The following is a 17,968-nucleotide window of genomic DNA, read 5'->3' on the forward strand; positions in this document are numbered from 1 at the left end:
CAGTCTTTTTAATAGTTCACTGACATGTTTAAAACCAAATTATAATCACAGTCATATTCAGTTAAGTGAAATTGAAAATCATATGTGACTTTACATCATTAAAGTCTTTTCTTTACACAACTGGCATGGTCATCCAGCACAGGATCAAGTTGACCTTTTTTATATACATCACAAATGTTTGCTTTATTTAAGTCCTTGAATGTTTTATGCACAACTAAGTTTTCTGCCTTTTGTGAAAGTTTACGGTGCTGTACCTCTTCTCTTTTTTGATATTCTTTCTGGTATGCACATTCTCGATCGGTACTGTCCAGGAAGGCATTTGTCCGGTTACTAAGTTCAATACCCAGTCTGACACACTTCATTTTTGTTGATGTGCCAGGGGAATTGTTACTACGGTGGACAGTAGCCGCAAGTCGACCTTTCATGTTTCTGCTAAAGTACACATTTTTAGGCAAATTTGCACTTATGGCCCTATGCGTAGCTTCATTTTTGTTCGTATTGTCATACAGCTTCATACTGTCTAGAGCGTTGATACTTAGTTTCATTTTTAAAATTTCAAATAACAAATGTTTATCATTTTCATTCATTTGCAGGCGTGTGATCTGATATGAGGACAGAAATATTGAACGATTCCACCAGTTTTTGGTCTCGGCACCAGCACAGACTATGGAATTGGTACTGCACATAGAACAGTCGCCATCATAACACCTCATGGTAGCTTCGAAAGCTTTTGGTAAGTCTTCTGATATCTTCTGAATGTCACGGCCATACACTTCCATGAGATGACTGGTAATCAATGAAGACCTAGCTTTTATGTCCTGGCTGAAAAGCTTTTGAATTATTTTCTTTTGCTCTTTTGTCCTGCAACCGAACATATTGTCACTGAAATTAGCACGCATAGCTGCACGAAATTGCCCGTTTCCCAGATGGATAGGATCTGCTAGCCGCTCTACCTTCCACATTGGATGCAGAGCTTGAATGGCATCATTTATTCCATTTGCAGATCTACCATCACCATCTGTTGTTGCATACTTTACAAGAATTCCTTGTACAGCTAGCTGGTTACCAATCTTTTTCCCAAGTTCATACTCTGACAATGGAGCTGCACGATGTAGATCAGCCGTGCACTCTTGATGTCCATTTGGACATTCAATTGTAAATACCTTGCCGCGTAACCATGCTCCGGTCCAACACATCTGATTTAATGATGCGGTTGCAACAATGTACTTTCTATCTGTCACTGTCTCAATGCCGACTGCACATGCTTGATTTGCATTCTGACCAGGTTTCTTTTTGCTTGTTATAGTATTACTTGAGTAACGCACATCGACAGTTAGGTTTATTTCATTTTCAGGGGCTCCTCTCTTTCTATTGACAGCTTTAACTATCTCCAACTTCTCAGCCATGTCATCTTGGTTAAGTTCAACTAATGTATCAGACACTTTGTTTGATGTTCTTTGCATACTACTTTTTGATGGTGGTGAACAATTCATATTTGAAAGTAGTTGTTGTGCTCTAGTATTTCCAATTGCTGTCTCTTGGATGCCTAGAGCAAAACCAACATTTGCAGCTGCTGGATCTGGACCTGGCTTCTGAGATGGTATAGTTTTGTACAGTTTGTACATTGGTGTAATAAATTGGCAACGGACACAGTAAACTTGAAACTTCCAACATACTCCCCACTTCTGAATGTTATAGTATGCAAATGACGGCGGACCACAAGGTTCAGATTTTATTGAATGTAGATGTACTGCATTGTTAATCATTGTCATTAGTTTCTCATTGTCAATAATACTCATTCCGTCAAATAAATTGTTCTTTATTTCTGTTTTCAGATCAACAGTTGGAGTCTTCTTTGGTCGCAAGATACACATCGGACCAGAATTTCCTTCGCAGTCTGGAGTTGTTAATAGCATCCCATCCATTCTTGGTTTGACGACAAGATCATACTCATTGGATTCCATGCGCTCATAGGTAGTGTTAGTTTTAGCAGTGTTCCAGGAAACTTCAGTACCTTTATTCCATGGAGTGTGACCTTTTGTGAAAGCTGATTTTTTAGGTTGTTTGTGATTCGATAAACCAGATTTCTTTTTATTCCATGGAGAATTACCATTTTTGAACATGATGACGATTAAATTTTTTTAAGTCAGCAGTTAAAAATCACTTAAAGAAGTTTGATGCTGAATGTTAGTTACAAACTATTTATTGTTCCTATTATGTAAATGCCTTCAAGTGATGTTTGATACATTTATCTAGATTAATTAAGAATTAAGTGACCGCAGTTGTATGTACACTTATTGTAGTCTGAGCAGGGGGCATCCTTTAAGAATCATTTTTTTCATATTAAACAAACATTATTTCCATATTGGTTGATAACATATGTTTTATTTAGGATTAGTCAGTCTATCAAAACATATATTTACTTAAATGTAAATGAAATGGAATTTAATTTTGAATTTTATTTTCAGAACAAAATTTGAAAAGGACATTTTTAACTTTAATTGAAAAAAAATCATAGACCTGCATGACTAGAATTCTTCTTTTTTAAATTAAAAATTAGAATATTACTTAGAAAATGTTCCTATACAACTTAAAATGTATAATTTTTATGTTTTACAGAAAAAAAAATCTCATCTAGTGGTTGTTATAATACATGCGAAAAGAAAGAAACTACTTTAAAATGGTGCTTTCCTAAAACCATAATTTTTGCTAAAGTTGAAATAAATTTAGAATTTTTTGAAAGATGTTTTTCTTCGTTATATGTTTGTTGAATTTTTTATGAAAGAATTATGGAGAAAAAAGATTGATTTCTATTTTTTATTAAATTTTTAAAATTAAAAACATTGTTTTCTTATGGTATTTCTCTTATAATTTATTTCTCTTTAAAATTGTTTTAAAACCATAAAATGAACATTATGTCTAAATCTAGAAACCTATTTCAGCATGCTAAATTTTATTTCATAAAGATATTCCAACAAATGGGAAAGTTATTCAACTTTTCAAAATTAACATTGCTGGGCTAACTCGTCTTTATTGCTTTCTACTGATAAGATATTTGTGAACATGGGTTGTGTCATAAAATATGGTGTAACTTTTTTAATACGTCTTTAAATGGCAAATAAGTTGGTAAAGTTCTTCGATATACATTTTCCATTGTTCGTATGAATTTTTGTAGGACTAGATGAAAAAAAGTTGGTCTAATAGGCTTCAGACCACAATTAATTCCCTTTGCTCGTGGTCTAGGAATGTAGTTCCTATAGTAAAAATAGGTAATTTCTTCCATAATTTTTTTCTGTGCTTTTTATTTGCAAAAGTGAGTGTTTCTTGGTTAATTTTGGTAGAATAGTGTTTGAATGAATTGCTATGATACCCAAAACTTGAATATTTGAAATTGAAAGTTGTAAATTGTCTTCAGTTCAAAGGTCAAATTTTTGGTGTTTACTTTCTTTTCGTTGGTTAGGTGAACCCCATGGATGTGTATTGAGGTGTTACGGACGAAAGCACTGATGGATTTTTCTGGCATTGTAATATTTTCCTGAGAAAAGGATGATCTTCATGTGGAGCAAATGTCATTTTGTTTGAAGCGGTGTAATTTTTTTTATATGTCATTATTTTTACAAAGAATGTATAGGCAAATTAATTGTGGTCTGAGGCCTAGGAGACGGGTGTTGATTGCACACAAAAAATGACTTTCTGACCTTATTTTTTACAGTATTTGAATAACAATCACTGTTTTAGAATCGTAATGAAAAGGGCTTTCCTTTGATATAAGTTTGAAGGAGAAATTTAAATTTGAAATTTAATTTATTTCAAAAATATGATTTTAAAAACAAGAAATTTTAATTGTAGGATTAATTTGTAAAAAATAAGGTCACAAAATTATTTTAGTGTGCAAATTCATACTCTTATGTGCACTGACATGACCCTTAAACTTTACAAAGTTAAAATGGAGGCATTTTTTGAAAAATATCTGACTAAATTGTATGAAAATGCCATGCTTGGCCAAAATGGAGAATGTAATATTTGGACTGGGGCTTGTACATCCAATGGCAAATATGGAGTTTTAAATTGCAAATTCCCAAATGCCATTGGATGGACAAAAATTCATGTTCACAGACTTGCCTACATGATAAAGCACAAAAAATTTAACTTCCAAGGGCTAGATGTGTCACATCTGTGTCATAATTCAAAGTGCATAAATACTGACCATTTATCACTTGAACCACATGTTTTCAACAATAGCAGAATGACTTGTGTGTCTGTTGGGAAATGTTTAGGACACCCATTTCCTCTTCATCCTTGTAAAATTGAACTGAAGATGGCAAATAATAATTTGAGTAAATAAATAATTTAATTTTTACTTATTTGATAATTAAACATGATAAGTATACATGACTTTGCTGACACATTTTATCATTCAATGAATTTAGAATAATTGTGAAATAATATCAGTCTTTTTAATAGTTCACTGACATGTTTAAAACCAAATTATAATCACAGTCATATTCAGTTAAGTGAAATTGAAAATCATATGTGACTTTACATCATTAAAGTCTTTTCTTTACACAACTGGCATGGTCATCCAGCACAGGATCAAGTTGACCTTTTTTATATACATCACAAATGTTTGCTTTATTTAAGTCCTTGAATGTTTTATGCACAACTAAGTTTTCTGCCTTTTGTGAAAGTTTACGGTGCTGTACCTCTTCTCTTTTTTGATATTCTTTCTGGTATGCACATTCTCGATCGGTACTGTCCAGGAAGGCATTTGTCCGGTTACTAAGTTCAATACCCAGTCTGACACACTTCATTTTTGTTGATGTGCCAGGGGAATTGTTACTACGGTGGACAGTAGCCGCAAGTCGACCTTTCATGTTTCTGCTAAAGTACACATTTTTAGGCAAATTTGCACTTATGGCCCTATGCGTAGCTTCATTTTTGTTCGTATTGTCATACAGCTTCATACTGTCTAGAGCGTTGATACTTAGTTTCATTTTTAAAATTTCAAATAACAAATGTTTATCATTTTCATTCATTTGCAGGCGTGTGATCTGATATGAGGACAGAAATATTGAACGATTCCACCAGTTTTTGGTCTCGGCACCAGCACAGACTATGGAATTGGTACTGCACATAGAACAGTCGCCATCATAACACCTCATGGTAGCTTCGAAAGCTTTTGATAAGTCTTCTGATATCTTCTGAATGTCACGGCCATACACTTCCATGAGATGACTGGTAATCAATGAAGACCTAGCTTTTATGTCCTGGCTGAAAAGCTTTTGAATTATTTTCTTTTGCTCTTTTGTCCTGCAACCGAACATATTGTCACTGAAATTAGCACGCATAGCTGCACGAAATTGCCCGTTTCCCAGATGGATAGGATCTGCTAGCCGCTCTACCTTCCACATTGGATGCAGAGCTTGAATGGCATCATTTATTCCATTTGCAGATCTACCATCACCATCTGTTGTTGCATACTTTACAAGAATTCCTTGTACAGCTAGCTGGTTACCAATCTTTTTCCCAAGTTCATACTCTGACAATGGAGCTGCACGATGTAGATCAGCCGTGCACTCTTGATGTCCATTTGGACATTCAATTGTAAATCCCTTGCCGCGTAACCATGCTCCGGTCCAACACATCTGATTTAATGATGCGGTTGCAACAATGTACTTTCTATCTGTCACTGTCTCAATGCCGACAGTACATGCTTGATTTGCATTCTGACCAGGTTTCTTTTTGCTTGTTATAGTATTACTTGAGTAACGCACATCGACAGTTAGGTTTATTTCATTTTCAGGGGCTCCTCTCTTTCTATTGACAGCTTTAACTATCTCCAACTTCTCAGCCATGTCATCTTGGTTAAGTTCAACTAATGTATCAGACACTTTGTTTGATGTTCTTTGCATACTACTTTTTGATGGTGGTGAACAATTCATATTTGAAAGTAGTTGTTGTGCTCTAGTATTTCCAATTGCTGTCTCTTGGATGCCTAGAGCAAAACCAACATTTGCAGCTGCTGGATCTGGACCTGGCTTCTGAGATGGTATAGTTTTGTACAGTTTGTACATTGGTGTAATAAATTGGCAACGGACACAGTAAACTTGAAACTTCCAACATACTCCCCACTTCTGAATGTTATAGTATGCAAATGACGGCGGACCACAAGGTTCAGATTTTATTGAATGTAGATGTACTGCATTGTTAATCATTGTCATTAGTTTCTCATTGTCAATAATACTCATTCCGTCAAATAAATTGTTCTTTATTTCTGTTTTCAGATCAACAGTTGGAGTCTTCTTTGGTCGCAAGATACACATCGGACCAGAATTTCCTTCGCAGTCTGGAGTTGTTAATAGCATCCCATCCATTCTTGGTTTGACGACAAGATCATACTCATTGGATTCCATGCGCTCATAGGTAGTGTTAGTTTTAGCAGTGTTCCAGGAAACTTCAGTACCTTTATTCCATGGAGTGTGACCTTTTGTGAAAGCTGATTTTTTAGGTTGTTTGTGATTCGATAAACCAGATTTCTTTTTATTCCATGGAGAATTACCATTTTTGAACATGATGACGATTAAATTTTTTTAAGTCAGCAGTTAAAAATCACTTAAAGAAGTTTGATGCTGAATGTTAGTTACAAACTATTTATTGTTCCTATTATGTAAATGCCTTCAAGTGATGTTTGATACATTTATCTAGATTAATTAAGAATTAAGTGACCGCAGTTGTATGTACACTTATTGTAGTCTGAGCAGGGGGCATCCTTTAAGAATCATTTTTTTCATATTAAACAAACATTATTTCCATATTGGTTGATAACATATGTTTTATTTAGGATTAGTCAGTCTATCAAAACATATATTTACTTAAATGTAAATGAAATGGAATTTAATTTTGAATTTTATTTTCAGAACAAAATTTGAAAAGGACATTTTTAACTTTAATTGAAAAAAAATCATAGACCTGCATGACTAGAATTCTTCTTTTTTAAATTAAAAATTAGAATATTACTTAGAAAATGTTCCTATACAACTTAAAATGTATAATTTTTATGTTTTACAGAAAAAAAAATCTCATCTAGTGGTTGTTATAATACATGCGAAAAGAAAGAAACTACTTTAAAATGGTGCTTTCCTAAAACCATAATTTTTGCTAAAGTTGAAATAAATTTAGAATTTTTTGAAAGATGTTTTTCTTCGTTATATGTTTGTTGAATTTTTTATGAAAGAATTATGGAGAAAAAAGATTGATTTCTATTTTTTATTAAATTTTTAAAATTAAAAACATTGTTTTCTTATGGTATTTCTCTTATAATTTATTTCTCTTTAAAATTGTTTTAAAACCATAAAATGAACATTATGTCTAAATCTAGAAACCTATTTCAGCATGCTAAATTTTATTTCATAAAGATATTCCAACAAATGGGAAAGTTATTCAACTTTTCAAAATTAACATTGCTGGGCTAACTCGTCTTTATTGCTTTCTACTGATAAGATATTTGTGAACATGGGTTGTGTCATAAAATATGGTGTAACTTTTTTAATACGTCTTTAAATGGCAAATAAGTTGGTAAAGTTCTTCGATATACATTTTCCATTGTTCGTATGAATTTTTGTAGGACTAGATGAAAAAAAGTTGGTCTAATAGGCTTCAGACCACAATTAATTCCCTTTGCTCGTGGTCTAGGAATGTAGTTCCTATAGTAAAAATAGGTAATTTCTTCCATAATTTTTTTCTGTGCTTTTTATTTGCAAAAGTGAGTGTTTCTTGGTTAATTTTGGTAGAATAGTGTTTGAATGAATTGCTATGATACCCAAAACTTGAATATTTGAAATTGAAAGTTGTAAATTGTCTTCAGTTCAAAGGTCAAATTTTTGGTGTTTACTTTCTTTTCGTTGGTTAGGTGAACCCCATGGATGTGTATTGAGGTGTTACGGACGAAAGCACTGATGGATTTTTCTGGCATTGTAATATTTTCCTGAGAAAAGGATGATCTTCATGTGGAGCAAATGTCATTTTGTTTGAAGCGGTGTAATTTTTTTTATATGTCATTATTTTTACAAAGAATGTATAGGCAAATTAATTGTGGTCTGAGGCCTAGGAGACGGGTGTTGATTGCACACAAAAAATGACTTTCTGACCTTATTTTTTACAGTATTTGAATAACAATCACTGTTTTAGAATCGTAATGAAAAGGGCTTTCCTTTGATATAAGTTTGAAGGAGAAATTTAAATTTGAAATTTAATTTATTTCAAAAATATGATTTTAAAAACAAGAAATTTTAATTGTAGGATTAATTTGTAAAAAATAAGGTCACAAAATTATTTTAGTGTGCAAATTCATACTCTTATGTGCACTGACATGACCCTTAAACTTTACAAAGTTAAAATGGAGGCATTTTTTGAAAAATATCTGACTAAATTGTATGAAAATGCCATGCTTGGCCAAAATGGAGAATGTAATATTTGGACTGGGGCTTGTACATCCAATGGCAAATATGGAGTTTTAAATTGCAAATTCCCAAATGCCATTGGATGGACAAAAATTCATGTTCACAGACTTGCCTACATGATAAAGCACAAAAAATTTAACTTCCAAGGGCTAGATGTGTCACATCTGTGTCATAATTCAAAGTGCATAAATACTGACCATTTATCACTTGAACCACATGTTTTCAACAATAGCAGAATGACTTGTGTGTCTGTTGGGAAATGTTTAGGACACCCATTTCCTCTTCATCCTTGTAAAATTGAACTGAAGATGGCAAATAATAATTTGAGTAAATAAATAATTTAATTTTTACTTATTTGATAATTAAACATGATAAGTATACATGACTTTGCTGACACATTTTATCATTCAATGAATTTAGAATAATTGTGAAATAATATCAGTCTTTTTAATAGTTCACTGACATGTTTAAAACCAAATTATAATCACAGTCATATTCAGTTAAGTGAAATTGAAAATCATATGTGACTTTACATCATTAAAGTCTTTTCTTTACACAACTGGCATGGTCATCCAGCACAGGATCAAGTTGACCTTTTTTATATACATCACAAATGTTTGCTTTATTTAAGTCCTTGAATGTTTTATGCACAACTAAGTTTTCTGCCTTTTGTGAAAGTTTACGGTGCTGTACCTCTTCTCTTTTTTGATATTCTTTCTGGTATGCACATTCTCGATCGGTACTGTCCAGGAAGGCATTTGTCCGGTTACTAAGTTCAATACCCAGTCTGACACACTTCATTTTTGTTGATGTGCCAGGGGAATTGTTACTACGGTGGACAGTAGCCGCAAGTCGACCTTTCATGTTTCTGCTAAAGTACACATTTTTAGGCAAATTTGCACTTATGGCCCTATGCGTAGCTTCATTTTTGTTCGTATTGTCATACAGCTTCATACTGTCTAGAGCGTTGATACTTAGTTTCATTTTTAAAATTTCAAATAACAAATGTTTATCATTTTCATTCATTTGCAGGCGTGTGATCTGATATGAGGACAGAAATATTGAACGATTCCACCAGTTTTTGGTCTCGGCACCAGCACAGACTATGGAATTGGTACTGCACATAGAACAGTCGCCATCATAACACCTCATGGTAGCTTCGAAAGCTTTTGATAAGTCTTCTGATATCTTCTGAATGTCACGGCCATACACTTCCATGAGATGACTGGTAATCAATGAAGACCTAGCTTTTATGTCCTGGCTGAAAAGCTTTTGAATTATTTTCTTTTGCTCTTTTGTCCTGCAACCGAACATATTGTCACTGAAATTAGCACGCATAGCTGCACGAAATTGCCCGTTTCCCAGATGGATAGGATCTGCTAGCCGCTCTACCTTCCACATTGGATGCAGAGCTTGAATGGCATCATTTATTCCATTTGCAGATCTACCATCACCATCTGTTGTTGCATACTTTACAAGAATTCCTTGTACAGCTAGCTGGTTACCAATCTTTTTCCCAAGTTCATACTCTGACAATGGAGCTGCACGATGTAGATCAGCCGTGCACTCTTGATGTCCATTTGGACATTCAATTGTAAATCCCTTGCCGCGTAACCATGCTCCGGTCCAACACATCTGATTTAATGATGCGGTTGCAACAATGTACTTTCTATCTGTCACTGTCTCAATGCCGACAGTACATGCTTGATTTGCATTCTGACCAGGTTTCTTTTTGCTTGTTATAGTATTACTTGAGTAACGCACATCGACAGTTAGGTTTATTTCATTTTCAGGGGCTCCTCTCTTTCTATTGACAGCTTTAACTATCTCCAACTTCTCAGCCATGTCATCTTGGTTAAGTTCAACTAATGTATCAGACACTTTGTTTGATGTTCTTTGCATACTACTTTTTGATGGTGGTGAACAATTCATATTTGAAAGTAGTTGTTGTGCTCTAGTATTTCCAATTGCTGTCTCTTGGATGCCTAGAGCAAAACCAACATTTGCAGCTGCTGGATCTGGACCTGGCTTCTGAGATGGTATAGTTTTGTACAGTTTGTACATTGGTGTAATAAATTGGCAACGGACACAGTAAACTTGAAACTTCCAACATACTCCCCACTTCTGAATGTTATAGTATGCAAATGACGGCGGACCACAAGGTTCAGATTTTATTGAATGTAGATGTACTGCATTGTTAATCATTGTCATTAGTTTCTCATTGTCAATAATACTCATTCCGTCAAATAAATTGTTCTTTATTTCTGTTTTCAGATCAACAGTTGGAGTCTTCTTTGGTCGCAAGATACACATCGGACCAGAATTTCCTTCGCAGTCTGGAGTTGTTAATAGCATCCCATCCATTCTTGGTTTGACGACAAGATCATACTCATTGGATTCCATGCGCTCATAGGTAGTGTTAGTTTTAGCAGTGTTCCAGGAAACTTCAGTACCTTTATTCCATGGAGTGTGACCTTTTGTGAAAGCTGATTTTTTAGGTTGTTTGTGATTCGATAAACCAGATTTCTTTTTATTCCATGGAGAATTACCATTTTTGAACATGATGACGATTAAATTTTTTTAAGTCAGCAGTTAAAAATCACTTAAAGAAGTTTGATGCTGAATGTTAGTTACAAACTATTTATTGTTCCTATTATGTAAATGCCTTCAAGTGATGTTTGATACATTTATCTAGATTAATTAAGAATTAAGTGACCGCAGTTGTATGTACACTTATTGTAGTCTGAGCAGGGGGCATCCTTTAAGAATCATTTTTTTTCATATTAAACAAACATTATTTCCATATTGGTTGATAACATATGTTTTATTTAGGATTAGTCAGTCTATCAAAACATATATTTACTTAAATGTAAATGAAATGGAATTTAATTTTGAATTTTATTTTCAGAACAAAATTTGAAAAGGACATTTTTAACTTTAATTGAAAAAAAATCATAGACCTGCATGACTAGAATTCTTCTTTTTTAAATTAAAAATTAGAATATTACTTAGAAAATGTTCCTATACAACTTAAAATGTATAATTTTTATGTTTTACAGAAAAAAAAATCTCATCTAGTGGTTGTTATAATACATGCGAAAAGAAAGAAACTACTTTAAAATGGTGCTTTCCTAAAACCATAATTTTTGCTAAAGTTGAAATAAATTTAGAAATTTTTGAAAGATGTTTTTCTTCGTTATATGTTTGTTGAATTTTTTATGAAAGAATTATGGAGAAAAAAGATTGATTTCTATTTTTTATTAAATTTTTAAAATTAAAAACATTGTTTTCTTATGGTATTTCTCTTATAATTTATTTCTCTTTAAAATTGTTTTAAAACCATAAAATGAACATTATGTCTAAATCTAGAAACCTATTTCAGCATGCTAAATTTTATTTCATAAAGATATTCCAACAAATGGGAAAGTTATTCAACTTTTCAAAATTAACATTGCTGGGCTAACTCGTCTTTATTGCTTTCTACTGATAAGATATTTGTGAACATGGGTTGTGTCATAAAATATGGTGTAACTTTTTTAATACGTCTTTAAATGGCAAATAAGTTGGTAAAGTTCTTCGATATACATTTTCCATTGTTCGTATGAATTTTTGTAGGACTAGATGAAAAAAAGTTGGTCTAATAGGCTTCAGACCACAATTAATTCCCTTTGCTCGTGGTCTAGGAATGTAGTTCCTATAGTAAAAATAGGTAATTTCTTCCATAATTTTTTTCTGTGCTTTTTATTTGCAAAAGTGAGTGTTTCTTGGTTAATTTTGGTAGAATAGTGTTTGAATGAATTGCTATGATACCCAAAACTTGAATATTTGAAATTGAAAGTTGTAAATTGTCTTCAGTTCAAAGGTCAAATTTTTGGTGTTTACTTTCTTTTCGTTGGTTAGGTGAACCCCATGGATGTGTATTGAGGTGTTACGGACGAAAGCACTGATGGATTTTTCTGGCATTGTAATATTTTCCTGAGAAAAGGATGATCTTCATGTGGAGCAAATGTCATTTTGTTTGAAGCGGTGTAATTTTTTTTATATGTCATTATTTTTACAAAGAATGTATAGGCAAATTAATTGTGGTCTGAGGCCTAGGAGACGGGTGTTGATTGCACACAAAAAATGACTTTCTGACCTTATTTTTTACAGTATTTGAATAACAATCACTGTTTTAGAATCGTAATGAAAAGGGCTTTCCTTTGATATAAGTTTGAAGGAGAAATTTAAATTTGAAATTTAATTTATTTCAAAAATATGATTTTAAAAACAAGAAATTTTAATTGTAGGATTAATTTGTAAAAAATAAGGTCACAAAATTATTTTTAGTGTGCAAATTCATATTCTTATGTGCACTGACATGACCCTTAAACTTTACAAAGTTAAAATGGAGGCATTTTTTGAAAAATATCTGACTAAATTGTATGAAAATGCCATGCTTGGCCAAAATGGAGAATGTAATATTTGGACTGGGGCTTGTACATCCAATGGCAAATATGGAGTTTTAAATTGCAAATTCCCAAATGCCATTGGATGGACAAAAATTCATGTTCACAGACTTGCCTACATGATAAAGCACAAAAAATTTAACTTCCAAGGGCTAGATGTGTCACATCTGTGTCATAATTCAAAGTGCATAAATACTGACCATTTATCACTTGAACCACATGGATTCAACAATAGCAGAATGACTTGTGTGTCTGTTGGGAAATGTTTAGGACACCCATTTCCTCTTCATCCTTGTAAAATTGAACTGAAGATGGCAAATAATAATTTGAGTAAATAAATAATTTAATTTTTACTTATTTGATAATTAAACATGATAAGTATACATGACTTTGCTGACACATTTTATCATTCAATGAATTTAGAATAATTGTGAAATAATATCAGTCTTTTTAATAGTTCACTGACATGTTTAAAACCAAATTATAATCACAGTCATATTCAGTTAAGTGAAATTGAAAATCATATGTGACTTTACATCATTAAAGTCTTTTCTTTACACAACTGGCATGGTCATCCAGCACAGGATCAAGTTGACCTTTTTTATATACATCACAAATGTTTGCTTTATTTAAGTCCTTGAATGTTTTATGCACAACTAAGTTTTCTGCCTTTTGTGAAAGTTTACGGTGCTGTACCTCTTCTCTTTTTTGATATTCTTTCTGGTATGCACATTCTCGATCGGTACTGTCCAGGAAGGCATTTGTCCGGTTACTAAGTTCAATACCCAGTCTGACACACTTCATTTTTGTTGATGTGCCAGGGGAATTGTTACTACGGTGGACAGTAGCCGCAAGTCGACCTTTCATGTTTCTGCTAAAGTACACATTTTTAGGCAAATTTGCACTTATGGCCCTATGCGTAGCTTCATTTTTGTTCGTATTGTCATACAGCTTCATACTGTCTAGAGCGTTGATACTTAGTTTCATTTTTAAAATTTCAAATAACAAATGTTTATCATTTTCATTCATTTGCAGGCGTGTGATCTGATATGAGGACAGAAATATTGAACGATTCCACCAGTTTTTGGTCTCGGCACCAGCACAGACTATGGAATTGGTACTGCACATAGAACAGTCGCCATCATAACACCTCATGGTAGCTTCGAAAGCTTTTGGTAAGTCTTCTGATATCTTCTGAATGTCACGGCCATACACTTCCATGAGATGACTGGTAATCAATGAAGACCTAGCTTTTATGTCCTGGCTGAAAAGCTTTTGAATTATTTTCTTTTGCTCTTTTGTCCTGCAACCGAACATATTGTCACTGAAATTAGCACGCATAGCTGCACGAAATTGCCCGTTTCCCAGATGGATAGGATCTGCTAGCCGCTCTACCTTCCACATTGGATGCAGAGCTTGAATGGCATCATTTATTCCATTTGCAGATCTACCATCACCATCTGTTGTTGCATACTTTACAAGAATTCCTTGTACAGCTAGCTGGTTACCAATCTTTTTCCCAAGTTCATACTCTGACAATGGAGCTGCACGATGTAGATCAGCCGTGCACTCTTGATGTCCATTTGGACATTCAATTGTAAATCCCTTGCCGCGTAACCATGCTCCGGTGCAACACATCTGATTTAATGATGCGGTTGCAACAATGTACTTTCTATCTGTCACTGTCTCAATGCCGACTGCACATGCTTGATTTGCATTCTGACCAGGTTTCTTTTTGCTTGTTATAGTATTACTTGAGTAACGCACATCGACAGTTAGGTTTATTTCATTTTCAGGGGCTCCTCTCTTTCTATTGACAGCTTTAACTATCTCCAACTTCTCAGCCATGTCATCTTGGTTAAGTTCAACTAATGTATCAGACACTTTGTTTGATGTTCTTTGCATACTACTTTTTGATGGTGGTGAACAATTCATATTTGAAAGTAGTTGTTGTGCTCTAGTATTTCCAATTGCTGTCTCTTGGATGCCTAGAGCAAAACCAACATTTGCAGCTGCTGGATCTGGACCTGGCTTCTGAGATGGTATAGTTTTGTACAGTTTGTACATTGGTGTAATAAATTGGCAACGGACACAGTAAACTTGAAACTTCCAACATACTCCCCACTTCTGAATGTTATAGTATGCAAATGACGGCGGACCACAAGGTTCAGATTTTATTGAATGTAGATGTACTGCATTGTTAATCATTGTCATTAGTTTCTCATTGTCAATAATACTCATTCCGTCAAATAAATTGTTCTTTATTTCTGTTTTCAGATCAACAGTTGGAGTCTTCTTTGGTCGCAAGATACACATCGGACCAGAATTTCCTTCGCAGTCTGGAGTTGTTAATAGCATCCCATCCATTCTTGGTTTGACGACAAGATCATACTCATTGGATTCCATGCGCTCATAGGTAGTGTTAGTTTTAGCAGTGTTCCAGGAAACTTCAGTACCTTTATTCCATGGAGTGTGACCTTTTGTGAAAGCTGATTTTTTAGGTTGTTTGTGATTCGATAAACCAGATTTCTTTTTATTCCATGGAGAATTACCATTTTTGAACATGATGACGATTAAATTTTTTTAAGTCAGCAGTTAAAAATCACTTAAAGAAGTTTGATGCTGAATGTTAGTTACAAACTATTTATTGTTCCTATTATGTAAATGCCTTCAAGTGATGTTTGATACATTTATCTAGATTAATTAAGAATTAAGTGACCGCAGTTGTATGTACACTTATTGTAGTCTGAGCAGGGGGCATCCTTTAAGAATCATTTTTTTCATATTAAACAAACATTATTTCCATATTGGTTGATAACATATGTTTTATTTAGGATTAGTCAGTCTATCAAAACATATATTTACTTAAATGTAAATGAAATGGAATTTAATTTTGAATTTTATTTTCAGAACAAAATTTGAAAAGGACATTTTTAACTTTAATTGAAAAAAAATCATAGACCTGCATGACTAGAATTCTTCTTTTTTAAATTAAAAATTAGAATATTACTTAGAAAATGTTCCTATACAACTTAAAATGTATAATTTTTATGTTTTACAGAAAAAAAAATCTCATCTAGTGGTTGTTATAATACATGCGAAAAGAAAGAAACTACTTTAAAATGGTGCTTTCCTAAAACCATAATTTTTGCTAAAGTTGAAATAAATTTAGAATTTTTTGAAAGATGTTTTTCTTCGTTATATGTTTGTTGAATTTTTTATGAAAGAATTATGGAGAAAAAAGATTGATTTCTATTTTTTATTAAATTTTTAAAATTAAAAACATTGTTTTCTTATGGTATTTCTCTTATAATTTATTTCTCTTTAAAATTGTTTTAAAACCATAAAATGAACATTATGTCTAAATCTAGAAACCTATTTCAGCATGCTAAATTTTATTTCATAAAGATATTCCAACAAATGGGAAAGTTATTCAACTTTTCAAAATTAACATTGCTGGGCTAACTCGTCTTTATTGCTTTCTACTGATAAGATATTTGTGAACATGGGTTGTGTCATAAAATATGGTGTAACTTTTTTAATACGTCTTTAAATGGCAAATAAGTTGGTAAAGTTCTTCGATATACATTTTCCATTGTTCGTATGAATTTTTGTAGGACTAGATGAAAAAAAGTTGGTCTAATAGGCTTCAGACCACAATTAATTCCCTTTGCTCGTGGTCTAGGAATGTAGTTCCTATAGTAAAAATAGGTAATTTCTTCCATAATTTTTTTCTGTGCTTTTTATTTGCAAAAGTGAGTGTTTCTTGGTTAATTTTGGTAGAATAGTGTTTGAATGAATTGCTATGATACCCAAAACTTGAATATTTGAAATTGAAAGTTGTAAATTGTCTTCAGTTCAAAGGTCAAATTTTTGGTGTTTACTTTCTTTTCGTTGGTTAGGTGAACCCCATGGATGTGTATTGAGGTGTTACGGACGAAAGCACTGATGGATTTTTCTGGCATTGTAATATTTTCCTGAGAAAAGGATGATCTTCATGTGGAGCAAATGTCATTTTGTTTGAAGCGGTGTAATTTTTTTTATATGTCATTATTTTTACAAAGAATGTATAGGCAAATTAATTGTGGTCTGAGGCCTAGGAGACGGGTGTTGATTGCACACAAAAAATGACTTTCTGACCTTATTTTTTACAGTATTTGAATAACAATCACTGTTTTAGAATCGTAATGAAAAGGGCTTTCCTTTGATATAAGTTTGAAGGAGAAATTTAAATTTGAAATTTAATTTATTTCAAAAATATGATTTTAAAAACAAGAAATTTTAATTGTAGGATTAATTTGTAAAAAATAAGGTCACAAAATTATTTTTAGTGTGCAAATTCATACTCTTATGTGCACTGACATGACCCTTAAACTTTACAAAGTTAAAATGGAGGCATTTTTTGAAAAATATCTGACTAAATTGTATGAAAATGCCATGCTTGGCCAAAATGGAGAATGTAATATTTGGACTGGGGCTTGTACATCCAATGGCAAATATGGAGTTTTAAATTGCAAATTCCCAAATGCCATTGGATGGACAAAAATTCATGTTCACAGACTTGCCTACATGATAAAGCACAAAAAATTTAACTTCCAAGGGCTAGATGTGTCACATCTGTGTCATAATTCAAAGTGCATAAATACTGACCATTTATCACTTGAACCACATGGATTCAACAATAGCAGAATGACTTGTGTGTCTGTTGGGAAATGTTTAGGACACCCATTTCCTCTTCATCCTTGTAAAATTGAACTGAAGATGGCAAATAATAATTTGAGTAAATAAATAATTTAATTTTTACTTATTTGATAATTAAACATGATAAGTATACATGACTTTGCTGACACATTTTATCATTCAATGAATTTAGAATAATTGTGAAATAATATCAGTCTTTTTAATAGTTCACTGACATGTTTAAAACCAAATTATAATCACAGTCATATTCAGTTAAGTGAAATTGAAAATCATATGTGACTTTACATCATTAAAGTCTTTTCTTTACACAACTGGCATGGTCATCCAGCACAGGATCAAGTTGACCTTTTTTATATACAT

At 32.9% G+C, this 17,968-nt stretch overlaps 2 long non-coding RNA genes across 3 annotated transcripts; both read left to right on the plus strand.

Moving 5' to 3' along the window:
• Window positions 1-529: 529 nt before the first annotated feature.
• LOC127734779 (uncharacterized) lies at window positions 530-7,701 on the plus strand. Of its 2 annotated transcripts, none has more exons than XR_007997759.1 (2): window positions 530-733; window positions 6,285-7,701. It is a non-coding gene; the product is annotated as an uncharacterized LOC127734779 (long non-coding RNA). The 2 variants fall into 2 exon arrangements; XR_007997760.1 differs by lacking the exon at window positions 6,285-7,701 and adding an exon at window positions 1,836-3,252.
• A 6,177-nt stretch (window positions 7,702-13,878) lies between these two features.
• LOC127734778 (uncharacterized) lies at window positions 13,879-16,601 on the plus strand. Its single transcript, XR_007997758.1, has 2 exons — window positions 13,879-14,082; window positions 15,185-16,601. It is a non-coding gene; the product is annotated as an uncharacterized LOC127734778 (long non-coding RNA).
• Window positions 16,602-17,968: the final 1,367 nt, after the last annotated feature.

This window comes from Mytilus californianus, unplaced genomic scaffold, assembly GCF_021869535.1.
Source record: "Mytilus californianus isolate M0D057914Y unplaced genomic scaffold, xbMytCali1.0.p SCAF_3, whole genome shotgun sequence".
NCBI classification, from domain to species: Eukaryota; Metazoa; Mollusca; class Bivalvia; order Mytilida; family Mytilidae; genus Mytilus; species Mytilus californianus.